The sequence below is a fragment of the Oncorhynchus tshawytscha genome, linkage group LG10 (assembly GCF_018296145.1).
Source record: "Oncorhynchus tshawytscha isolate Ot180627B linkage group LG10, Otsh_v2.0, whole genome shotgun sequence".
NCBI classification, from domain to species: domain Eukaryota; kingdom Metazoa; phylum Chordata; class Actinopteri; order Salmoniformes; family Salmonidae; genus Oncorhynchus; species Oncorhynchus tshawytscha.
Window position 1 is genome coordinate 56960630 of NC_056438.1, and position 23890 is coordinate 56984519.

Consider the following 23890-nt stretch of genomic DNA (forward strand, 5'->3'; position numbering starts at 1 on the left):
TCTGGAAGTGGTCTGAGTGGGGAGGGGAAAACTGAAAGCTATCTGTTATTGGCCGAAAGGTTTGGAACACTCTTATTGGTCTACTAACTCATTTAATGATGTCACCAGGCAGGCCAAAACTCCATCCCACCAAAGCCTGAAATTTCAGGCTGTCTTTTCAAGCACCTCTTACACTAAAAAAGCATTACCATCATTTTCACAATTTCACAGTATTATTCCAACCTCATAGTGTGGATATATATATATATATACATCAACTCGGCAAAAAAAGAAACGTCAAGAAACTGTCAACTGCGTTTATTTTCAGCAAACTTAACATGTGTAAATATTTGTATGAACATAAAATTCAACAACTGAGACATAAACTGAACAAGTTTCACAGACATGTGACTAACAGAAATGGAATAATGTCTCCCTGAACAAAGGGGGGGTCAAAATCAAAAGTAACAGTCAGTATCTGGTGTGGCCACCAGCTGCATTAAGTACTGCAGTGCATCTCCTCCTCATGGACTGCACCAGATTTGCCAGTTCTTGCTGTGGGATGTTACCTCACTCTTCCACTAAGGCACCTGCAAGTTCCCGGACATTTCTGGGGGCGAATGGCCCGCGCCCTCACCCTCCGATCCAACAGGTCCCAGACGTGCTCAATGGGATTGAGATCCGTGCTCTGCGCTGGCCATGGCAGAACACTGACATTCCTGTCTTGCAGGAAATCACGCACAGAACGAGCAGTATGGCTGGTGGCATTGTCATGCTGGAGGGTCATGTCAGGATGAGCCTGCAGGAAGGGTACCACTTGAGGGAGGAGGATGTCTTCCCTGTAACGCATAGCGTTGAGATTGCCTGCAATGACAAGCTCAGTCCGATGATGCTTTGACACACCCAGACCCAGACCCAGACCCAGACCCTCCCCCTCCAAATCGATCCCACTCCAGAGTGCAGGTCTCAGTGTAACGCTCATTCATTTGACGATAAACTCAAATCCGACCATCACCCCTGGTGAGACAAAACCGCGACTCGTCAGTGAAGAGCACTTTTTGCCAGTCCTGTCTGGTCCAGCGACGGTGGGTTTGTGCCCATAGGCGACGTTGTTGCCGGTGGTGTCTGGTGAGGACCTGCCTTACAACAGGCCTACAAGCCCTCAGTCCAGCCTCTCTCAGCCTATTGCGGACAGTCTGAGCACTGATGGAGGGATTGTGCGTTCCTGGTGTAACTCGGGCAGTTGTTGTTGCCATTCTGTACCTGTCCCGTAGGTGTGATGTTCGGATGTACTGATCCTGCGCAGGCGTTGTTACACGAGGTCTGCCTCTGTGAGCACGATCAGCTGTAAAGTCCTGTCTCCTTGTAGAGCTGTCTTAGGCGTCTCACAGTACGGACATTGCAATTTATTGCCCTGGCCACATCTGCAATCCTTATGCCTCCTTGCAGCATGCCTAAGGCACATTCACGCAGATGAGCAGGGACCCTGGGCATCTTTCTTTTGGTATTTATCAGAGTCAGTAGAAAGGCCTCTTTAGTGTCCTAACTTTTCATAACTGTGACCTTAATTGCCTACTGTCTGTAAGCTGTTAGTGTCTTAACGACCGTTCCAGTCAGTCGTTTTAACGACTGTTCATTAATTGTTTATGGTTCATTGAACAAGCATGGGAAACAGTGTTTAATGAAGATCTGTGAAGTTTTGGGGATTTTAACAAATTATCTTTGAAAGACAGGGTCCTGAAAAAGGGATGTTTCTTTTTTTGCTGAGTTTATAACACAGGAAATCAAGTTTTGACTTCACTGGGCCTTTAAATACCGACTTTTTCTCCCTTGCAGCAGAGATCCCTTGCAGCAGATCTCTTTCAGTTCCAAAGCAATGTAAGGTTACTCTCCGAAATATGATCCATACACTTCATTCTCTATAAACTATTTGAAAGTTAAATCTGTGAGAAGGAAGGAGATGTCCTTTAGATGGACATAAGGCACTTGGTATTAGGTCCTTGGAAGCCCTTTCCCTGGGTTGATTATGCCCAGCCTAACACTAAGTGCCCTTCAGCAGTGCATTGATAAAAATGTGCTATCACCATGGGATCATTTCCGTGGGCAGGCTTGGCACTGTGACAACACTACAAACACTTGCAGTTGGTTGCCAGTTTCGCCAGACAGCTTACATATATACAGTATGTGCATGATATATGAGTGTAGGTTATAGTGACGTGTTTGGTGTTTGCTTTGGAACAAAGATACAAAACAGAACATCAATTGGGCATATGTAGCGAGCGGCAACACTTTCTGGATCAAGATGAATAGATGTGGGTCAGATGATCTGAGATCAGTGGTGGACCGTTGCGGTTAGGTAAACAGTATACAGTGATTAGGAGTACTACAGACCCAGATAAAGGGCCACAGCTACAGTCAGCTAAGCCCCATCCTGACAGGAAGAAATATAATTGTGCCCTCCGGTTGCCATTAAATGCAGCTTGTCTCCAGCTACAGATCAAGTTGAAGAACAGATTGACTTGGCTGGAACACTGTGAGGGCATCACTCAATATCTGTTTATAGCCCAGGATTGTTAGGGAACATTCACCACCTCTCTAACCAACGCTTACTACACACCCAGACCAGAGATGACCAATGGTGCTACCAACACATAGAACATCGTGATTTTTAGTAAGTGAAGAAAACATTCTAAACATTGATTGAGTTATTTTGGAATTAAACCTGAATGTTATATTTGGAGAATACTCTACGACAAAAAGCAAGCTTGCAACCTAACCACTTCTCTTCAGGATTCAGTTCTATTCAGAATATTACTGAAGGTTAACTGAGTTGTTTTTAGCTGTAGCTATAGCGGTAGGTAAAGACGTTCAAGGCAAGCCATTCACAATTCCATAGAGAGATAGAAATAGAGAGAGTAAACATTTCTATAGATGTTCGTCATATACTGAAATATGCAATGTTCTTTTCAGTAAACCACTGACCATTTGAGGCATGAGAGACATGTATTATATCCTTACAAACTTTATTCAGAAAATACATTCCACATACCTCAGCTGTCCCTCATATTTCTCCAAGCAATGTATGAAACACTGTCTGTCATTTAATACGTCCAACAGCCCCCTTGACCAAAACCCTTTGATATCCATTGTCGAATGCAAGGACGTTTACATATCATCAAAGGCAACACAAATAGCTCTCTATGACATCAAAAGGAAATCTGGTGTTTGGGATTCCTCCTAGCCCAAGTCTAATCCCTGACTTGAGATGCATTCGTATCCCTCAAAGTTTGTCACCGCCTGGCCGCACACCGGCTAATAAACGCTGCGTCCCCCTAAGCCATAAGAAGCATGGGAGAAAATAGTTGTGAGAGAAACTATGCATTGTTTGCTGACAGCCATTTGCCGCTCATGATCACATAGAACAATTTTATCCACAGGAAGGAGGGTAGTAAAACAACTTTATTCTACTTCAAAAGTTGAATAAAAAGTACTATTTCTGGCAACCTCACCCCACTGTAAGTCTAGTCATCATGTCTTATCATTAAGTATTGGAATAAGGCTCAGCTAGTTAACTCTTGAAACTAGGGGGAACTATTTTTATTTTTGGAAAAATAATGTTCCCAAAGTAAACCGCCTATTTCTTAGGACCAGATTCTAGAATATGCATATAATTGACAGCTTAGGATAGAAAACACTCTAATGTTTCCAAAACTGTCAAAATATTGTCTGTGAATATAACAGAACTGATATTGCAGGCGAAAGCCTAAGGAAAATCCAATCAGGAAGTGACTCATGTTTTGAAACCGTTGTGGTCCTATGCACCCCTATTGGCCACTGAAAGGGATATCAACCAGATTCCTTTTTCTACGTATTCCCTAAGGTGTCTACAGCATTGTGACGTAGTTTCACGCCTTTATGTTGAAGAATGAGCGTAAACGACTACATTGCATAAGTGGCCAGCTGAGGGCTCTCAGAGTGATTCTTGCGTAAAAGACAGAGGTAGTCATTTTTCCTCTCGCTCCTACTGAAAAGCCAATTGTCCCGGTTGATATATTATCGAATAGATATTTGAAAAACACCTTGAGGATTGATTATAAAATGTTTGCCATGTTTCTGCGTTGTCGTGACCGCTATTTCCGGTGGATTTCTCAACATAACGTGAATTTTGGGTATAAAAATAATCTTTATGGAACAAAAGGAACATTTGCTGTCTAACTGGGAGTCTCGTCAGTGAAAACATCCGAAGATCATCAAAAGGTAAACGGTTAATTTGATTGCTTTTCTGATTTTTGTGACCAAGCTTCCTGCTGCTAGCTGGACATAATGCTATGCTAGGCTATCGATAAACTTACACAAACGCTTGTCTTGCTTTGGCTGTAAAGCATAATGTACAGCATAATTTCTAAATCTGAGATGACAGGGTGATTAACAAAAGGCTAAGCTGTGTTTCACAATATTTCACTTGTGATTTCATGAATATGAATATTTTCTAGTAATATCTTTTGACCGCTGCGCTATGCTAATTAGTGTAGTTGATGACAATTCTCCCGGATCCGGGATGGGTAAGTTCCAAGATTAAGGAATAAGCCTTCTCTCTTCACTGACTCAGCACTCTGTCTGAGTAATTTGCTACAGCTGTTTCATTGTTAGATAAAGAGCTTTGTCCCCTATTTGGTTATTTGGTCAGGGTGATGGTTCTATGTGGAACCATAATGACGCAAATTACCCTTTGAGCCCTTCAACAGTTCTTTGCAGATCAGAAAAGGTTTCTTTCATCTTTTAGTGATAACTAAAATGTAGGGACATACAAATATTTTGGGGCTTAGTCTGCTCACAGCTCTTTTTGTGCAACCGTGAGTGAGAATTTTATTCCAGTTGACCTAATCTGTTGTGTTATGTCATTACATGTTAAACATCACATAAGGCCTTGTGTTTTGAGAAACGACTAAATCAGTGGTTCTCAATTCTATGCTCAGTGAGCCCCAGCCATTCCAGATCTCGTTCCAGTACACTGGATTCAACTTGTGAATGAATGTAACTGCCCAGTGAACATCTCACTTTCTATATATATATATACTGTTAAAGACATGCTATGGAACTTAGGCGACTACTAAGTATTTTTTAAACCTTCCACTTTGGGCTGGATGTGCCAATGTGTAATTCATACATGCATCATCTATGAGCAGAATTACTGTCTTACCTCAATTAGCCATGAAATCACTTGTTTGAAAGCAACGTTTTTCTGGGAAACGTGCTGCGCCCTTTCCCTACATTTTCCCCCACCTGGTCCAGCACCATTGCAATTTGAGTTCAAACAATGAGCTTCAGCACCTCACCATACGAGTGACAGCTAGCAAGACGCAAATCATCCACACACAGAAGAGCGAGAGAGAGCGCTATTACATGGTGCACATATGTGACGTAGTACGCAATTTTCAGGGACCACTTTTGGCTCCTGAATGCTACTTTCAGAACTACTGGCTAAAAAGTATAGAAAAGTACCGGAAAATCCCTTCAACTCATATCCAAATGATGTTGTTGACTTGTCCTATAGTTGTATGTGGTCAAGCTTGGCACACCTGTATTTTGGGAGTTTCTCCCATTCTTCTCTGCAGATCCTCTCAATCTCTGTCAGGTTGGATGGGGCGTCACTGCACAGTTATTTTCAGTTCTCTCCAAAGATGCTCGATTGGGTTCAAGTCCAGGCTCTGGCTGGGCCACTCAAGGAAATTCAGAAAATTTAGGTGCCTCATGGCAAACTCAGAGCGGGCTGTCATGTGCCTTTTCCTGAGGAGTGGCTTCCGTCTGTCCACTCTACCATAAAGGCCTGATTGGTTGAGTGCTGCAGAGATGGTTGTCCTTCTGGAAGGTTCTCCCATCTCCACAGAGGAACTCTGGAGTTCTGTCAGAGTGACCATCAGGTTCTTGGTCCCCTCCCTGACCAAGGCCCTTCTCCCCTGATTGCTCAATTTGGTAGGGTGGCCAACACTAGGAAGAGTCTTCTTGGTTCCAAACTTCTTTGATTGAAGGATGGCCCATGTTCTTGGGGACCTATAATGCTGCAGAATATTTTTGGTACCCTTCCCCAGATCTGTGCCCTTCCCCAGATCTCAGAGCTCTACAGACAATTCCTTCAACCTCATGGCTTGGTTTCTACTCTGACATGCACTGTGAACTGTGGGACCTTATATAGACAGGTGTGTGTCTTTCAAAATCATGTCCAATCAATTTTTACCACAGGTGAACTCCAATTAAGTTGTAGAAGCATCTCAAGGATGATCAATTGAAACAGGATGCACCCGAGTTCAATTTCGAGTCTTATAGCAATGGGTCTGAATACTAATGTAAAAATGGTTTTATTATTATTTATTTTATTACATTTGCAAAAAAATCTAAAAACCTGTGTTCGCTTTGTAATTATGTGGTACTGTGTGTAGATTGATGAGGAAAATGTTTTATTTAATCCCCTTTAGAATAAGGCTTTAACGTAACAAAACGTGGAAAAAGGTTCATGGTGTGAAAACTTCCCGAATGCACTCTATATAGCACCAAAAAGGGATCCACTATGATTACAAGCCAAATAACCCTTTTTTTGGTGTGTTTAGCACCATGTTCACAATGAAAACTCTTTCTCATCCATCAAATAAGCACAAGGGCCTATCGATTTACTTCATGCGCATGTCCTTAGTAATGTTTACTGTCAGACCCTGATCTGTTTCACCTGTCCTTGTGCTTGTCTCCATCCCCCTCCAGGTGTCGCCCATCTTCCCCATTATCCCCTGTATTTATACCGGTGTTTTCTGTCTGTCTGTGCCAGTTCATCTTGTTTGCCAAGTCAACCAGCATTTTTCTCCTAGCTCCTGTTTTTCCCAGTCCCTGTTTTTCCTCGTCCTCCTGGTTCTGACCCTTGCCTGTCCTGACTCTGAGCCCGCCTGCCTGACTATTCTGCCTGCCCCTGACCTCGAGCCTGCCTGCTGCCGCCCTGTGCCGTTTTGGACTCTGAACTGGTTATGAACTCTTGCCTGTCCCCGACTTGCCTTTTGCCTACCTCTTGGACTATAATAAATATATGAGAGCTCAAACCATCTGCCTCCCGTGTCTGTATCTGGGTCTCGCCTTGTGTCGTTATAGTTTACTGTGACAGTAGGGGTGAGTGGTTTTAAGGCAGGCATGATGAGGTCAGAATGGTTTGACTTGACAGTGGGGACTGCAGCAGTAGGATTAGCAGGAAGTGAATGTATCAACACCAGAGCCTTGGCCTGAATAATCAAACCCAGAGTTACCTCTGTAGAACTGTCATGGTGAGATTCGGCATGCCTCTACACCGCCTGGAGACAAACTCAGAGAACACAATCAACGAGAAGTGACAGCAGCAAACTAGACTACTGCAGCAGCGACAGAGCCCCTGTCACTCGCCTGCTATTGGTTGATAATGGAAGAAGTGTGGTGTGCTAGTTTCTTTCTTTACACTGGTCCAATCTTACATTTCTATTTTTAGAAACGAGAACTATTTTGTATTTAACAGTTTGATATAATATTGGAAAAGTGTGCATTCACGATCACACACACAAGACACTCAAGGTCAAGGGGATGGTGTCCTGTGAGGGTAGGGTTGACTATTGAGCCTAAGGTGCCGGGACCCCTGACACTAAAATGGCCCCAGGCCCGTGTTTGGATAGCAGCAAACAGCAGTATCCTGGTTTTGAGGAGAGGACTGACTGCCTGCACATCATGGCTCACGCTGCAGCTGTCCTGCTGACAACGCACTGTTCCCTGACCTGGCCTGCACACAGCCATAGTCACACACACACACACACACACACACACACACACACACACACACACACACACACACACACACACACACACACACACACACACACACACACACACACACACACACACACACAGCAGCCTTGCTCTGACTGAGGACTCAGGGAGTGACAATCTTCAAAACGCACAAAGCACAGGGCCTCTTTAGAGAGCATCTCTATCACACATACACAAACACCTCATATGTTAGTACAGGTAAAGGATGGAATGACAGAAAGTGTCTGCTTATGAAGTGGCCATGTAAAATCTAGTATCTATTTTCGGTACAAAATATAATATGTAAAACATGCAATACAACAACTGCTTTGCTTTAGGCCATTTCATATATCAGAGGTAGAGCCTTAATATTGTGAGCTTGAAAGTAGTGTGGGTGTTTGATAGCAGTATGTAGGTGATTGTACTCTGTTTCTGTGAAAACATTATTTTTTTTCAAATTTCTGCCTGTTACCATCAAACAACAGACAGTGTGTGATGACAATCACTGCTGATGTAATTCTATCACCACAAAATACCATTAATTAAGCACATTCTTACATATCAGACACAATTTTTTACATTTTAGTCATTTAGCAGACACTCTTATCCAGAGCGACATACAGTTAGTGCATTCATTTTAAGATTGCTAGGTGGGACAACCACATATCACAGGCATAGAAAGTACATTTTTGCATCAGAAAGACACGGACAGACAGATAGACAGACATACAGACAGACAGGTAGCTAGCTAGCTGTTCACTGCCAGGTTAATTTCTCAACAACATCAGAAATGAAAGAAAGACAAAGAAAAAGCCATTAGTCTCCACCTCTATTGCCATGGAGACCAATCAACTCGGCAGGAGCCTATGTTAAAGACCATAATCTGAGATGCGCAGGACAGAAGCCTGCCAACCGCACCCCTGTAATGATAAAATAATAAAAAATGATAGAGATCTGAAGTCTTAATGCAGACAGTTCATCATAATGTGATACGATTCTGAAGTCATTCATGTGTTTGAAATATTTTAGTCGGTCAGATTTTTTCCAAAGAACACTATTATCACTACATTTGTAAACTGTGAGCAATAATGCAGGGATGAAATGATTAGTATTACCGTTTCAAATTTGAATTATCATTAAAACCGTGGTAATGAAACGTGTGTTTTGTTTTGTGTGAAAACATGGCGGAAGGCAGTGACAGCGCCGGGAGATTTTTCAGCCTTCTAAGAAGACCAAATCTGAAGTGTGGTCGTATTTTTGGTTTTACAAGAGTGCCGAGGGAAACTTAATCGAAGATGGTCACCCTGTCTCCAGAACATGCAAAAACAATCGCTGCGAAAACACTTCAAATCTCTTGAGTCATATTCGTGATCACCACCCACTACGTTATAGCCTACACAAGGTAAGTTAACTTTTAGCTCAATGCATGATGTGGGGACTTCGGAATGGGGGAAAATGTCATGGTTTGTCTGTCTGACTTGCTAATAGCTTGTCAATAATGTAAACTAAAGCGTTCAGTGTTACCTAGTCTTGTAGAAACACTACACGTTGTTCTGCTGCTGTATGATTGGGTGTCTGCAGACTCTATTCGCCCATTGCACACGATACCCAACCAACATAATTTGTTCATTTAAAATCCGGCAGACGTCGACTTGGTTATAAAAGTGTTTCAACAGGAGGAACACTATAGACTCCTATAAAAGACTCCTGTATTTATGTAAATTGTCGGGCTCATTGCAATTACTATCACTGTCTTCTTAAGACTCATTTTGTATTTATGTAAATTGTGTGTGTGTGTGTGTGTGTGTGTTAATAATAATGTAACATAATAATAATAATACATTTGCTATTCCCTTGTTTACAGAGTGGGCGAGCAGCAGACAAACCCTGTGATGCTACCGGTCCCTCCTCATTTACAGTTGTGACACAGACACTCGAGCAAACATTTATAAGGCAGGCTGCTTATGCACCCACATCAAAAATGCTCAAGACCTCATTGCAAAGGACATGATGCAATTTCAATTTGTTGAGAGGCCTGGCTTTCTGAGGCTGATGAAGGTTGACGTGCCTCAATACAAAGTCAGTGCTGCTAATTGTATTTGTTGTTTGTTTATTTGATTTGCTTACTTAAGTTTGTGTTCATTTAAATCTGCACTAGGGAAACTTTTACCTCTCATGGCCACATGGTGGCATCTTTAATGTTAACGTTATTATTTTAATGTTTATGCACACACAAATTTCATAGTGCTGCTAATTTTATTTGTTGATTATTGGTTTTCAATATAAAACTTGGTGAAATGATTTCAGTGTGTCTATCAGTACTTTTTGAAAATGTTCAGCACATTTTAATAATACTGTGAAAATACTGATAGCCGTGATAATTTTGGTCACTATAATCGTCATGTGAAATGTTCACACCGTTTCATCTCTACAAGGGTTAATATACTATGAAGTGGATCTATTCTGTGATGGCCCATAATCAGAAGTTACTGCACTTATTAATAGATAAAGAAGCTCCTGAAACACGTCATCCTGACTATCTTGTGTCAGCTCTAAGCCAGGGGTATATTCAACATCCAGGTGGTGGAGAAAGATCCTAACGTCCCATCACGTGGTGGGCAGATTGTAGAGGAATGGACCCAGGACTGCCTGGCGCGTTGGCCGATACCCAAGCCTCACACACCATAGAGATCCTATAATTCTATAATGCATGCACGCACGCGTGCACACATGAGACAGATGTTTTCAAATGGAGCCTCTGTGTGCCAATTCAAGACTCTGGCACACACACTCACGCACACTCACACCGACATGGAGCCTGGGAGGGCGGGTGCGCATCTTTGAAAGATATGCAACCTGCTGGCCAGCCTGAAGAGCTTGTTGGCACCATGACTGCTCTATTATTGGCTCTACTCTGGGAGGCCATTTCGGGGGAAGTAGCTGTAGTAGTTTCAAATCAAATTTTGTCACATGCGCCAAATACAACAGGTGTAGACCTTACAGTGAAATGCTTACTTACAAGCCCTTAACCAACAATGCAGTTCTAAGCAAATCCCTAAAAATCCCTAGCCATTTGATTAGCTGTTCAGGAGTCTTATGGCTTGGGGGTAGGAGCTGTTTAGAAGCATCTTGGACATAGACTTGGCACTAGACTATGACTAGGGTGGCTGCCTGTTTGATGGTTCGTCGGAGGGCATAGCGGGATTTCTTATAAGCTTCCGGGATAGAGTCCCGCTCCTTGAAAGTGTCAGCTCTACCCTAATGTTTCCTGTAATCCATGGCTTTTGATTGGGGTATGTACGTACAGTCACTGGATACTACGTCCTCAATGCACTTATTGATAAAGCCAGTGACTGATGTGGTGTACTCCTCAAAGCCATCGGAAGAATCCCGGAACATATTCCAGTCTGATAGCAAAACAGTCCTGTAGTTTAGCATCTCCTTCATCTGACCACTTTTTTATTGACCGAGTCACTGGTGCTTCCTGCTTTCATTTTTGCTTGTATGCAGGAATCAGGAGGATACGAGTTATGGTCAGATTTGCCAAATGGAGGGCAAGGGAGAGCTTTGCACGCATCTCTGTGTCTGGAGTAAAGGTGGTCTAGACTTTTTTAACCTCTGGTTGCACATTTAATATGCTGGTAGAAATGAGGTAAAACTGATTTAAGTTTCCCTGCATTAAAGTCCCTGTGCACTAGGAGAGCCGCCTCTGGATGAGTGTTTTCCTGTTGCTTATGGCGGAATACAGCTCATTGAGTGCGGTTTTAGTGCCAGCCTCGGTCTATGGTGGTATGTAGACCGCTACAAAAAATACAGATAAACTCTCTTAGGTAGATAGTGTGGTCTACCGCTTATCATGAGATACTCTTCCTCAGGTGAGCAAAACCCTGAGACTTCCTTCGATATCGTACACCAGCTATTGTTTACAAATATGCATAGGCCCCCGCCCGTGTCTTACCAGAGAATGCTGTTCTGTCCTGCCGATAGAGTGTATAACCCGCCAGCTGTATGTTCTTAATGTCGTCGTTCAGCCACGACTTGGTGAAAAATAAGATATTACAGTTTTTAATGTCCCGTTGGTAGGATATACGTGCTTTCAGTTCGTCCCATTTATTTTCCAGCGATTCAACGTTAGCTATCAGAACAGAAGGCAAGGGCAGATTAGCCTCTCGTCGCTTGCATACTTGCATACTATTGTTTGTATAGATTAAAAAATATTTAGATTTTCCCATGATGTCAAGCAGAGGCACTGAGTTTGAAGGTAGGCCTTGAAATACAGCCACAGGTACACCTCCAATTGACTCAAATGATGTCAATTAGCCTAACAGAAGCTTCTAAAGCCATGACACCATTTTCTGGAATTTTCAAAGCTCTTTAAAGGCACAGTCAACTTAGTGTATGTAAGTTTCTGACCCACTGGAATTGTGACACAGTGAATTATAAGTGAAATAATCTGTCTGTAAACAATTGTTGGAAAAATGACTTGTGTCATGCACAAAGTAGATGTCCTAACCGACTTGCCAAAACTTTAGTTTGTTAACAAGAAATTTGTGGAGTGGTTGAAAAATGAATTTTAATGACTCCAACCTAATATGTACAAAACAAGTTAAGAACAACGCAAAAAAAAAAAAAGGTTTGTATATAATGGGGATGGTAAATGGAGGGTCTGGAATCTTTGCAGCCACCTGGAGCAGAAGCAGGCCCCCCTGGGCTTCACGGATGGGCCTCATCACACTGCACCTCCACTGTGTGTATGTGTGTGTGTGTGTGTGTGTGTGGGGGGGGTCTTCATTTTAATCCAGAGAACAAATGGACAGTGACAGGTCCATCCAAAACTGGAGGGGCTGGGTTGAGAGGGGAAAACGGAGAAAGAGCGATTCGATAGGCTGAGCATCTGGTTAAATGTTCATCCAAGGTGGACATCCCTCCCTGATGGAGACACTGCTCTCCTCTACTCTCTCTGTGACTCCTTCAGGAACAAGAAGTGCTGTGTTATGTCGTCAGTGGGAGAGCAAATACTTCCTCTGGTGTTCTGATTATAGGAAATAGAGGAAAAAGAAGCACAGGTCATAGTCTTTATGGAACCTTGGCTGGTGGGGTCATTGGCTGGTGGGGAGATAATTTAAAAAACTGACATGGATGAAAGTGGTAGAGGGGGTGTTGGAGCAGTGTTGTTGATGGAACACTCCAGCCAGGTATCCCCCTGGGAGCCTTGTGCATTATGGGACTTAGAGTGTGTTGCTTGCTCTCGCTCTGTATTGACTGGAGTAGTGGGTTCCAATCCTATACAATCCTTCTACTCCTTGAATGGGGAGTATGTATCAGCTTTAAGTCCCCCATGCTGCTAAAGCCTACAGAATGCCTTCTCTGTAATGGAGGAGCTCAATGGAAGCAAGCTGCTCCACTCATGACCACAGCAATACATTTAGGAGGCTTACTTGTTGGGCCATTCACTGGTATAAGAAGCAGTCTCTCTGAAATGTGGCAGTTTAAGGAAACAGCTTTCCTCTGTGAGGTACGTAGCGCTTAGGAATTTTCCTCTGTTTACCGGGTTATAAATTGAATCAACTTCCATTTGCTTTGTAATTCCTCAAGTTAATATTCAATACACCATATTCAAACAAATATGGTTAAAAACAGAGGTTTAAATTTGTCACACCTTATTTTGGACATTGAGTCAGAGGTATAATATTGTTTTCACTATTTCCCACAGTTAACTTACAAACGGCATTATACAGAATAACTATTATCTGTTTAATTTCTACACAATCTATGGTTTGATGACTCTCACAGGGGATGTTACGGTCAATCACGCAATCATACTTTATAGTCCACCTTGTAAGATGCAATCAAGCCATACAGAAATGAAATATTAAACTGCCAATAAACCATCAGGAGCATCAAGACCCACTAAAGAGGGCTGTAATGCATCACAAACATTCAGGACCAAGTTGCTCTTTAAGTAGGGATTCTTAATGAAGATCAATATGGAATGCACAGGGTTATACTGTGTCATTAAGTTGCCCCCACTAGGTCAGTCGGTCATTTAATGTATTAGCCTCAAAGTGAATTTAATCAAAAAAGTGGTAGCTAAGTAGGTTTGTCATCATTGTTTTGTCCAAAGGCTGACCATCCCAAAGCAGACAGGACATACCTGCAGGAAACTGTAAAAAACAAAAAAAAACAACAACATGCATTTCACAGGGTGTTTCCTAGTAAGACATCCTTTTGGAAGGATGGGGGTCTGCAGTGAATAAATACACATGATGTACACAGCACACCATGGCAGCACTGATTCACTTTGAAGTTGTTTGTTTGTTAAATGAGGCATGTTGCAACATTAATTAAAAGAAAGGCACTCAAACTGCAGTACTGGAAGGGAGCGGAAACATCCTGTTTCACTATGGGGCAATTAGGAGAGAGCGACACCAGTTGTTGTGGTGTTTGTTTCCTGATGCTGGGTGGGCAGTGTGAGCCCATCTGGTGTGTGTGGCCTCTCCCTCCCCCCTCTCTCTTTCTCTCCCTCCTAGCACCATCCAACATCACACCACAATACGATACAGGTAGGCAGTCTACTCATCCAGACTAACTAGCCAGCAGGTGTCAACAGGTAAGCATATAGTATGACGTAATCGGAAAACTACTAATTAAAAGTGTAATTGCTGTGGTTTATTTTCAGCTGCCTCAACAGCATTGCATTGCTGAGTTATCCTCTAGAATGGTGTTCTGATGTTATAGCAACAGCTTGTCCCACACTAGGTAAATAAATACATGGTCTACTGGGATTGAGTGGGCAAGTACTAATATACTGCAATGTGTAAGTGAGAGGAAGTAGGTTTGACACAGTACACACTGTATTTTACACAAAAAATACAGTTTGTGCACCTTTAGGTATACTTCAGTATGTGGGAGGGCATCATATGATCATCATATGATAAGTAGCTTATGTAGCATCATGATTCAATAAAATAAAATACAATTTTATTAGTCACATGGGCCAAATACAACAAGTGTAGGTAGACCTTAGTGAAATGCTTATTTACGAGCACCTAACCAACAATGCAGTTTAAAAAAAATATGGATAAGAATAAAAGTAACAAGTAATTAAAGAGCAGCAGTAAAATAACAATAGCGAGACTATATACAGTGGCTTGCGAAAGTATTCACCCCCTTGGCATTTTTAACCTGGAATTAAAATTGATTTTTGGGGGGGGGGGTGTATCATTTGATTTACACAACATGTCAACCACTTTGACGATGCAATTTATTTGATTTGATTGTGAAACAAACAATAAACAAAAAAACAGAACTTGAGCGTGTGTAACTATTCCCCCCCCCAAAAGTCAATACTTTGTAGAGCCACATTTTGCAGCAATTACAGCTGCAAGTCTCTTGGGGTATGTCTCTATAAGTTTGGCACTGGGATTTTTGCCCATTCTTCAAGGCAAAACTGAGTTGTATGGGTTCTGCTGGTGTACAGCAATCTTTAAGTCATACCACATATTCTCAATTGAAATGAGGTCTGGGCTTTGACTCAGCCATTCCAAGACATTTAAATGTTTCCTCATAAACCACTTGAGTGATGCTTTAGCAGTATGCTTACGGTCATTGTCCTGCTCAAAGGTGAACCTCTGTCCCAGTCTCAAATCTCTGGAAGACTGAAACAGGTTTCCCTGAAGAATTTCCCTGTATTTAGTGCCATCCATCATTCCTTCAATTCTGACCAGTTTCCCAGTCCCTGCTGATGAAAAACATCCTCACAGCATAATGCTGCTACCACCATGCTTCACTGTGGGGATGCTTTCTTGGGGTGATGAGATGTGTTGTGTTTGCACCAGACATTGCGTTTTCCTTGATGGCCAAAATGCTCAATTTTAGCCTCATCTGATCAGAGTACCTTCTTCCATATGTTTGGGGAATCTCCCACATGCCTTTTGGCAAAGACCAAATGTGTTTGCCTATATTTTTTCTTTGAGCAATTACTTTTTTCTTGCCACTGAGTGTACAGCTTATAGTGGTACTATGGACAGATAATCCAATCTGCGCTGTGGAGTTTTGCAGCTCCTTTAGGGTTATCCTTGGTTTCTTTTATGCTTCTCTAATTAATGCATTCCTTGCCTGGTCTATGAGTTTTGGTGGGCAGCCCTCTCTTAGCAGGTTTGTTGTGGTTCCATATTCTTTCCAATTTTTAATAATGGATTTAATGGTGCTCTGTGGGATGTTCAAAGTTTCTGATATTTTTTTATAACCCAACCCTGATGTGTACTTCTCCACAACTTTGTCGCTGACCTGTTGGGAGAGCCCCTTGGTCTTCATGGTGCCGCTTGCTTGGTGGTGCCCCTTGCTTAGTTGTGTTGCAGACTCTGGGGCCTTTCAGAACAGGCGTATTGAGACAGATCATCATGTCACAGATCATGTGACACTTAGATTGCACACAGGTGGTCCGTTATTTAACTAATTATGTGACTTCTGAAGGTAATTGGTTGCACCAGATCTTATTTGTGGGCTTCATAGCAAAGGGGATAAAGACAAATGCATGCACCATTTTTACATTTAATTTCTTTCAATTTTATTTGATGAAACAAGTTATTTTTTACATTTCACTTCACCAATTTGGACTATTTTGTGTATGTCCATTACATGAAATTGAAATAAAAATAATTTTAAATAACAGGTTGTAACGCAACAAAATAGTAAAAATGCCAAGAGGGATGAATACTTTTGCAAGGCACTGTACAGGGGGGTACTGGGGCACCGGTTAGTTGAGGGAATATGTACATGTCGGTAGAAGAGACAACAGTCTATGACTAGGGTGGCTGGAATAGGTTTTGTCGTGCGCTCTTCACAACTGTCTTGGTGTGCTTGGACCATGTTAGTTTGTTGTTGATGTGGACACCAAGGAACGTGAAGCTATCAACCTGCTCCTTTAGCTCAGAGCGGATGCTACCTGTAATCTATGGCTTCTGGTTGGGGTATGGTCACTGTGGGGACAACGTCATCGATGCACTTATTGATGAAGCCAGTGACTGATATGGTGTACTCCCCAAAGCCATTGGAATAATCCCGGAACATATTCCAGTCTGTGATAGCAAAACAGTCCTGTAGTTTAGCATCTGCTTCATCTGACCACTTTTTTTATTGACCTAGTCACTGGTGCTTCCAGCTTTAATTTTTGCTTGTAAGCTGGAATCAGTAGAATATAATTATGGTCAGATTTGCCAAATGGAGGGTGAGGGAAAGCTTAGTATGCGTCTCTGAGTGTGGAGTAAAGGTGGTCCAGAGTTTTTTTCCCCCTCTGGTTGCACATTTAACATGCTGATTGAAATGAGATAAAAACTGATTTAAGTTTCCATGCATTAAAGTCCCCGGCTACTAGGAGCGCCTCCTCTGGGTGAGCGTTTTCTTGTTAGCTTATGGCGGAATACAGCTCATACAATGCTGTCTTAGTGCCAGCCTCTGACTGTGGTGGTATGTAAACAGCTACGAAAAATACAGATAAATTCCCTAGGTAGATAGTGTGGTCTACAGCTTATCATGAGATACTCTACCTCAGGCGAGCAATAGCTCAAAACTTACTTAGATATTCCTTAGTTATTTATAAAAATACATAGCCCTCCGCCCCTTGTCTTATACCAGACGCCGCTGTTCTATCCTGCCGGTACAGCGTATAACCAGCCAGCTGTATGTTGATAGTGTCGTTGTTCAGCCACGACTACGTGATGCATAAGATATTACAGTTTGAACGTCCTGTTGGTAGTTTAATCTTGCTCGTAGGTCATCCATTTTATTCTCCAACGATGGAGCGCTTGCTAGCAGAATGGAAGGAAGTGGGGGTTTATTTGATCGCCTACAAATTCCCAGAAAGCAGACCTCCCTCTGGTCCCTTTTTCTCTGCCTCCTGTTCACACAAATCACGGGGATCTGGGCCTGTTCCCGAGAAAGCAGTAGATTGTTATCGTTGGGCTCGTCTGACTCGTTAAAGGAAAAAAAGGATTCTGCCAGTCTGTGGTGAGTAATCGCGTGGTGAGTAATGTCCAGAAGTTATTTTCGGTCATAAGAGTCGGTAGCGGCAACATTATGTACAAAATAAGTTTCCAAAATAAGTTACAAACAAAAAAACACAATCGGTTGGGCACATGTAAAACATCTGCCTTCTTCTCCAGCGGCATTTTTAGCTGTTGGTATTGTCTTGCTAGGGCAATTTAATTTAATTGCTGTCTTTTACCTAGTAGCCTACTTAAATCATTGCTCAGTACTTGTGACTTGCTGTGGACTAGTTTCAGGCCTATTTGTCTAACAGTCTTGCTAATTTGTGGGTGTATTGTATGTTAGGGGGTGTTTTCTTCACCTCTACTAGGCAATCAGCATCAGTTCTGGGAGGTATGTCTTTCACCTTTGCTAGGAATTAGTGTTAGTACTTTTAGTTCCCCCTCATTTTTCAGTGGCAGCTGTAAACGGTGGTATTGTCAAACGACAATGTTGTCACCGAAACAAAGACGTTCTTCCGAGTTGTTCTGCCGAGTTGTTTGAGGAAGTAAAGAGAGGAAGGCTCCACATCACTCTCACTTGAGTATCTTACCTAGTTATTTTCTGATGATCTCATTTAGCTCTTTTGTAGCTTTGGCAAGTATGTGTGTGATTTCTATCCCAGTTCGCTCCTCTCTCTGTAGGTTTTAAAGATGCTCACGACCTGGTGACTGCAACCCTTATCATTTTTTGTACCCTGCGTGCACAACCCATGTGGATTTCCTAGTCTCCGGCAGCATTTGGAACTGCCAATCTGCGTTCAATAAAGCGGAGTTAATCTCAGCCTATATTGCCCTTCAGTCCCTACACTTTGGCACTGACAGAGACATGGGTCACCCCAGAGAACGCTGCTATTCCAGCTGCTCTCTCGTCATCTGACTAGGTGTTCTCTCATAGTCCAAGAGCATCTGGTCGTCATGGTGGTGACAACGTGCTACTCATTCCTGGAGATTTTCTATTTTCTCCCTCACACACCTGATCATCTCCTAATTTGAATTCCATGCAGTCACTGTCACTTGTCCACTCAAACCTAACATTGTTGTCATCTATTGCCCACCAGGTGCCCTTGGAGAGTTCCTCAATGAGCTTGACACCTTAAGCTAATTTCCTGATGGCTCACCACTCATCGTACTAGGCGGCTTCGACCCCCCGACGCCTGACTTCAATTATTTTCTTTACACCTCATTCTTTCCCCTCCTTGCCTCTTTTGATATCACTCTTTCCCAGTCACCTCATACTCACAACGCAGGCAATATGTTGTACCTCATCTTCACTAGAGGCTGTTTGCCTACTAATCTCACTGTAACCCCCCTCCGTGTCTCTGATTCCTACTTTGTTTCCTTTTCTCTCCTCCATCCCTACCCAGATGCGCCACTGCAATCTTTGCTGTCTCTCTCCCACTATTCTCTCCTCCTCTATCCTATCCTCTGTCTGCTAAATCCTTCTCCCTCCTGTCTCCTGACTCTGGCTCTTCGACCATACTTTCCTCCCTGTCTGCATCTCAGTGTCCCATATCCTCCCGGCCGGCTCGACCTTCCCCTCCTGCTCTATGGCCAAATGACTCACTGCAAGCTAACAGAACAGGGCTCCTGGCAGCTGTGCGGAAATGGAGGAAAACTAAACTTCTGGAGGACCTATCATCCTTCCACTCCCTCCTCTCCACCTTCTCTTTCTCAGTATCTGCTGCTAAAGCTGCTTTCTATCACTCTAAAAGCTTCTGCCTCCAGCCCTGTGAAACTCTTCTCCACTTTCTCTTCCCTCCTTAATCCTCCACCTCCTCCCCCCCTCACTCTCTGCGAACGACTTTGTCAACCACTAATGAAAAAAAAGGTTGACGGCATCCGCTCCTCATTCACTCAGCCTACTGAGCCCACTAATCCCACTCACACAGAACTACCCTACACCTTGACCTCTTTCTCCCCTCTCTTGACAGATTAAATCCTGTGACTAGTGATGTCCGGCTGGCCAGGTGAACAGTGTCCGGCTGCCTTCCGGGTTAAGCGAGCAGGTGTTAAGAAGCACGCTTTGGCGGGTCATGTTTCGGAGGATGCATGACTTGACATTCGCCTCCCGAGCCCGTTGGGGAGATGCAGCGATGTGACAAGGTTGAAAAAAGGGGTAATTAAAAATATATATATTTCCCTTATTTATTTTATTTCCAAAACACTTGAGCCTGCTGTCTGACCAACTCTCTCGCTATCTCTCTCAGACTTATCTTCTTGACCCTAACCGGTCAGGCTTCAAGGCAGCTCACTCAACTGAGACTGCTCTCCTCTGTGTTACAGAGGCTCTCTGTTCTGCCAAAGCTGACTCTCTCTCTGTTGTCATCCCCCTAGATCTATCCGCTGCCTTCAACACAGTTTACTATCAGATCCTCCTGTCCACCCACTCAGGGTTGGGTGTCTCAGGCTCTATCAGATCCTCCTGTCCACCCTCTCAGGGTTGGGTGTCTCAGGCTCTATCAGATCCTCCTCCACCCTCTCAGGGTTGGGTGTCTCAGGCTCTATCAGATCCTCCTGTCCACCCTCTCAGGGTTGGGTGTCTCAGGCTCTATCAGATCCTCCTCTCCACCCTCTCAGGGTTGGGTTTCTCAGGCTCTGCACACTCCTGGATTGCATCCTACCTGGCAGGTCACTCCTACTAGGTGGCGTGGAGAGGATCTGTGTCTGCACCATGTGCTCTCGCTACTGGTCCCCTAGGGTTTGGTTCTAGGTCCTCTCCTTTTTTCTCTTTTCACCAAGTCACTCGCTATTTTTAAAACACGCCATAGAAAGTTGGTTTCAATTTAATCCACCAGAAAAGACAGAACAAACAAAAATTCAGATATACATTTTTTAAATGTTTTAAAAAGGTATAATCTTTGTAAATTAAATCATGAATAAAGGCCTCCTGGGTGGCGCAGTGGTTAAGGGTGCTGTACTGCAGCGCCAGCTGTGCCATCAGAGACTCTTGGTTTGCGCCCAGGCTCTGTCGTAATCATGAATAGGACTGGTGGAGGTGTCATACAAGTAAAGAACTTGTCTGTCGGCCCTGCATTAAAGAACATAATTGGTTCAAGAAAATTGTGATGAATAAAAAAGTATACCAGTTTCATTTAAGGACCAAAAAAATTGACAGCCGTGACATATAGATTGAAAAATAGTTGGGAAGAGATTTTTGAGGTACCGATTCCATGGCATGTGGTTTATGAACTGATGCGCAAAACTTGGATTTTTTTATTTTTTATTATACAGAATTCTTTCAACCAATAGCATGTTATTTATATGGGGGATACAACCTTCCCAGCTCTGCCTCTGTGAAGAGGCAGAACCATTAGATCATTTGTTTTGGTACTGTCCATATGAAGCTTATTTTTGGTCACAGGTCCAGGAATGGCTAAAGAATTGCAATATTTACCTGGAGCACTACTGGGCGATCTGAAAAGTGATAGTCAATCGATTAATAATATAATAATACTTTCAATTTACAATGTGTAGAAACAACGAGAATAGAAAGGTTCAGAACTTTTGTGAAACATCACAGCACAGTTATGTCAAATATAAATCCAATATGGATGGTGTTAAGAGACAGATGGGAGAGATTGAATGGAGCTGAAGGTTGGGACTAATAACAACTAATAACAAGATACCTAATGTAAAACATACTGTGTCTGTAAAACGTACATGGGTTCAGAACTTTGGTGAAAACTGCACAGTTTGAAAGATATGGAAAATAGAAATCAAACCGGATGAACATCAGAAATATATGGGAGAGGTTGAGGGTAGAGGAAGGACAAGAGTTAAAAACAAACTAAATGAAACTATTGTAAAATAGACTGTGTCCATAAAATGTATATTGTATGTATAAGCTGGAAATACAGGCCTAAGCGTGTTCACTAGTTTGCTCCAATTGGGGGAGGGGTGGTAAGGTTGGAGGGTAATAAAGTTTTTTTTATTTTTTTTTTTAAGATATTTGTGTGCGGATGTATGTGTATTTGCAAAAACAATATATGGGGGATTGGAAGTGATGCAGACAATTACATTGGTGGAAGCTATAGTCTTTCTGCAATATTAAAGTTGATCTACCCCCTAATATATTTTTTAAGTCACTCGGCTCTGCCAGATCCTCACATGGTCTCTCCCATCATTGCTTTGCGGATTACACTCAACTACCCTTCTCCTTCCCCCTTCTGACACCCAGGTGGGGACACACATCTATGCGTGCCTTGCATACATCTCAGCTTGGATGTCGGCCCACCACCTCAAGCTCAACCTCGACAAAACAGAGCTGCTCTTCCTCCCTGGTTAAGGCCTGCTCGCTCCAAGATATCTCAATCATTGTTGACAACTCCACAGTGTCCTCCTTCCAAAGTGCAATGAACCTTGGCGTGACCCTGGACAACACCCTGTCGTTCTCTGCAAACATTTTAAAAAGTGACTCACTCCTGCAGGATCATAGTCTACAATATCCGTAGAGTACGACCTTTCCTCACACAGGAAGCGGCGAAGATCTTAATCCAGGCACTTGTAATTTCCCGTCTAGACTACTTCAACTCTGTTGGCTGGGCTCCCCGCTTCTGCCATCAAAGCCCTGCAATTTATCCAGAATGCCACAGCCCGCCTGGTTTTGAACCTTCCTATATTCTCTGATGTCACTCCGCTCCTCTGCACACTCCACTGGCTTCCAGCCAAAGCTCGCTTCATCTTCAAGACCCTGGTGCTTGCCTGTGGACCAGCAACGGGAACTGCCCCTCCTTACCTTCAGGGTATGCTCAAACCCTACATCCCAACACGTGCACTCTGTTCGCCACATCTGGTCTCTTAGCCCTCTCACCTCTACAGGAGGGCAGCTCCCAACCCAGTCACAGCTCTTCTTTTTCCTGGCACCCCAATGGTGGAACAAGCTTCCCCCTTAAAGTCAAGATGACAGAGTTCCTGCCCATCTTCAGAAAAGTCTGAAACCCTACCTCTTTGAATAGTTCTTAAATAACTCTCACAGCGCCCCTGACGAACAGGGGACTGTTAACCAATCAAAACATGAAAACTATTACCATTGAAGACTACGTACGTGTTTTAATTCAGATTTAACTCTGTGAAAGTGTTGACAATTGTACTCCAAAAATAAATCAACAGCAAATATGCCTCGTTCTCTGTGACCAGAACTTGAAACTACAACCTGTGATGCATACTATGCACAGATTAGAAATATGACAGTCTTCCAAATACAAAATAGCCTACCAGCATCATCCTACACAAAATGTAGTCATTAGTACAGATTGACGATGCACTGATGCTACCATAAATCACTTATACATGGCGTCCTAAGAATGATACTTCACACACAAGACAAGGTCTGCGTCCCAAATTTTGCTCATAGGGTAGTAGTGCACTACATAAGGAATATAGTGATATTTGGGACGTATCGAAGGAGAGGCATCATCTCCATGACAGGATTCAGTATGAACACAACGGTTGACAAAATGAGGATGCAGCTAGAGAATGCATTGGATTCAATAAAGTGTTGTACTGTATACATTACAATGTACATAATAGCTCTATACAAGCTCTATACATAAGGGACTGACTCATGAAGTTAGTTGTATAGCAGAAGCCTGGCCCATTGACTCGTTAAACTATACAACCGTTATATGATCACTCTGATGATGATCAATCTTCCAGAGATAGTGTACTTCTACAGTAGTGAGAGAGAACATGGACACTGGGCGTGACCAGAAAGCAGAACTCTAGATGTTTTCTTCCAGCGCCAGTGAATTCTGTGCTTAAATTCTGTGTTCCGAATCCAATTGCCAGTGAGCTATTGTAGAAGAAGGTGGGTGGTGGCACAAGAGGATCTGGAGCAAAACCTCAACGGTTTGGTCCAGCTGGTAGACAGTGGTCGAAAAAGTACCCAAATGTCACACTTGAGTAAAAGTAATGATACCTTAATTGAAAATGTAAAAGTAAAAGTCACCCAGTAAAATACTACTCGAGTAAAAAGAAAAACAGTATTTGGTTTTAAATATACATAAGTATCAAAAGTAAAAATCATTTCACATTCCTTCTATTAAGCAAACCAGACGCCATGATTTACTTGTTGT

General features: G+C 42.8%; 1 protein-coding gene and 1 long non-coding RNA gene across 2 annotated transcripts in view; one reads left to right on the forward strand and one right to left on the reverse strand.

Annotated features, from left to right (window-relative positions):
* Positions 1-23890, reverse strand: part of LOC112260487 (XK-related protein 4-like) — a 64002-nt gene that overhangs the window by 33151 nt on the left and 6961 nt on the right. The window lies entirely within an intron of this gene.
* On the forward strand, positions 8678-10089 carry LOC112260488. Its single transcript, XR_002955024.2, has 2 exons — positions 8678-9190; positions 9653-10089. It is a non-coding gene; the product is annotated as an uncharacterized LOC112260488 (long non-coding RNA).